At 41.4% G+C, this 2,943-nt stretch overlaps 1 pseudogene; it reads left to right on the top strand.

The window, feature by feature from the left end:
* Positions 1 to 476: 476 nt before the first annotated feature.
* On the top strand, positions 477 to 1,708 carry LOC119055551 (40S ribosomal protein S10-like; annotated as a pseudogene).
* The last annotated feature ends 1,235 nt before the right edge of the window (positions 1,709 to 2,943 follow it).

Below are 2,943 nucleotides of genomic sequence, written 5' to 3'. Positions count from 1 at the left end.
ATAAGATCAAATTCAAGGAGTTCATCATCACCAAGCCCTTATTATATGAAATGTTAAAGGGACTTCTCTAAGAAAAAGAAGATAAAAAATATGAACAGTGAAAGGACAGCAAACTCACAGTTATTAAGACCCACACCTGAAACAAAAGCAAACTAAGAGGACAGCTAGATCAGGAGCAGAACCATAGAAATGGAGATCACATGGAGGGTTAGCAACAGGGGAGTGGGAGGAGGAGAAGGGGGGAGAAGGTACAGAAAATAAGTAGCATAGATCATAGATAGAAAATAGATAGGGGAGAGGGCAAGAATAGTAGGAGAAATATAGAATCTAAAGAACTCGATACACATGGTCATAAACTAAAGGGGGGGGAATTTTAGGGGAGGGGTTTGCAGGGTGGAGAGGAATGAAGGGGGAAATAGAACAACTGTAATGACATAATCAATAAAATATATTTAAAAAAACAATCAGCTTCCAGCATGGGGGCATTTGGTAGTGATGTTGGGGGTAGGGGAAATATGGCCTATCTCTAGGTAACATACTGATTATACATGGAGAGGGAAGAAGGGAGGGGGAGAGAGAGAGAGAGAGAGAGAGGCAGAGAATGAATAAATTAGAATATTTCACATTTATATGTCCCTAATGTAAGTGAAATCAAATGCAGGGGCATTATATTCAAAGCATTGAGAATATGCAGTATCATTGTGCCTTTTGCCTCCACAGCTTCAGATTCTTGATTCAGTCTGACTTTTAGAAAAAAGGATGAGTTTCTACTATAAAATCCGTACCATCTTTGCCATAGTTTGCTAAGAATTCTAGCTCTCTCTTGGTGTTTTTTCTTTGGAATCAAGATTAAGTGGATGCTCTTTGACAGCAATTTCAGGAAAATCAGGTTGATGTGTCCTATTGCTTTACCTGCTCTTCTGTTGCAGGTCAGTTATTAAGAAGCAAAGTAATGGTGAAGGTGGTACTCTTGTGCTCTCTCAAAGATGCATCTTTGCTGTGCTATCTAAATTATGGATATAATCATTTTCCTCCAGTTAAGTAATGTCTGTACCATCTGTGCACTTTGTCTCTGCTATTCAGAATCTCAGATGATTTTTCATATTAAAAGTCATTGCTCCAGGACACTATTTTATGACATTAAAAAAAACCCCTGCTTTTTGCTTTGCCTTTTCAGCTCCAAGCCCATACATAGCAGTTGTCACGATATTGATGCCCAAGAAGAACAGTATTTTTCTTGTATGAACTCCTTTTTAAGGAGGGATTGATGGTGGCAAAGAAGGATGGGCACATGCCTAAACACCCTGAGTGGGCAGACAAGAACATGCCTCATCTTCCCGTGATGAAAGCCATGCAGTCTCTCAAATCATGAAGCTATGTAAAGGAACAGTTTGCCTGGAGACATTTTTGCTGGTACCTTATCAAAAAGGGCATCCAGTATCTCTGTGATTACCTGCACCTGCCCCCTGAGATCATGCCTGCCACTTTGTGCTACAAGCCAGCCTGAGACTGGCAGGCCAAGGCCCAAAGGTCTGGAGGGTGAGGGACCTGCCAGACTCACACAAGGGGAAGCTGTCCGACAGACACTTACAGACAGAGTGCTGTGCCCCCTGGTGCGGATGAGGAAGCTGAGGCTGGGGCTAGGTCAGCAACTGAATTCCACTTTAGAGGCAGATTTAGTCGTGGATGTAATCAACTACCTCAGTAAAGTTGGAGGCATTATTTTGTGTTGAATAAACTTGTGTTAAAAAAATAAGCTAAAGTTTTTTAACACGTTTTTTATATAATAGAAAGTGCTCTGAGTCACTGCAAGTCAAGGCTTTTGTCAATATAAGGCTGAAGGATGAATTCAGATAAGTGGAACTGAGTGAAGTTAAAATGAGGAGAGAGAAAGTTTGAACAGTAGAGAGAAAGGCTGTCAATTCATATGATGAAGACCCTACCAAGGACTGTGTTCCCCAATCCCAAGCAATCGTAGCAAGGGTTGTTTCTGAAGGTCAGGGCACTCACAGCCTGGAGTGGGAGACTGCTTGGACTAGTTGCCACAAAATAAGATAATATAGAGACATAGACTACTGCATTACCTGGTATATAATAAACATCATAAATGGCAGCCATGAAGTCCAGCTATCATGGTAGAAAAACAAATTTGGAGTCAAATCCTAGTTTCATCATATCTTAACGATATGGCCTTGGGCAAGGGACCTAATCCATCTGAACTGTCTTTTAGGTAAAATGGAGACAATTATAATACTTAAGTTCCTAGAGTTGTCATGAGCATTAAATCAGATCAAAGTATATCCAGCCCCTAGAGCAAGGTATAACCTACAATAAACTAAACGAGTGGCAGCTATAAATAAAATAACCGTTGTTTACAACATCACTTGATTTCTCATGAGTGTCTCTGCTGCAATGCTGCAATATCTTTTGTAGCTCCCTGCAGACTTTTCTCTACTATAATGGTTTTTCACCATTCCCCACAAATGGATTGCTGTGCCTGTTTTATCATAGTTATTGCACTTGATCTCTTCTGTGCAATTTGACCGCACCATTAAAAAGTATGTATTTCACCCTAGTTGGGCATGGCTCAGTTGGTTAGGTGTTGTCCTGCCAACCAAAATGCTGCCAGTTCGATTCTGTGGAGAGCAGGACTGACGCCATGTTTAGAGCATGTGCAGGGCAACCTGGTAAACAACATAACACAGCAGAGTACCAGAAGTGACACAAACAAAGTGTTTATTGGGACTGAGGAAAGCAACCTGTGTGTGAGAGATTGTACAAAAACAACATGATTCAGTAATCAAGAGGAACATAAAAGCAGGAGCATTTAGAGGGACTGCTGAGACAGCCTAGAGGGAGAGTTTGCTGCTGCTCTGATCGTGCCTGCTCTAGCTGATGCCGAAGCCACTGAGGACTGTTCCTTGTTAGACGCTAACCTGCTGC

The sequence above is a fragment of the Artibeus jamaicensis genome, unplaced genomic scaffold, assembly GCF_021234435.1.
Source record: "Artibeus jamaicensis isolate MK-2021 breed Jamaican fruit bat unplaced genomic scaffold, CSHL_Jam_final contig_240, whole genome shotgun sequence".
Lineage (NCBI taxonomy): Eukaryota > Metazoa > Chordata > Mammalia > Chiroptera > Phyllostomidae > Artibeus > Artibeus jamaicensis.
The sequence above is the reverse complement of the archived record's forward strand: the minus strand, read 5'-3'. Positions and strand labels throughout refer to the sequence as shown.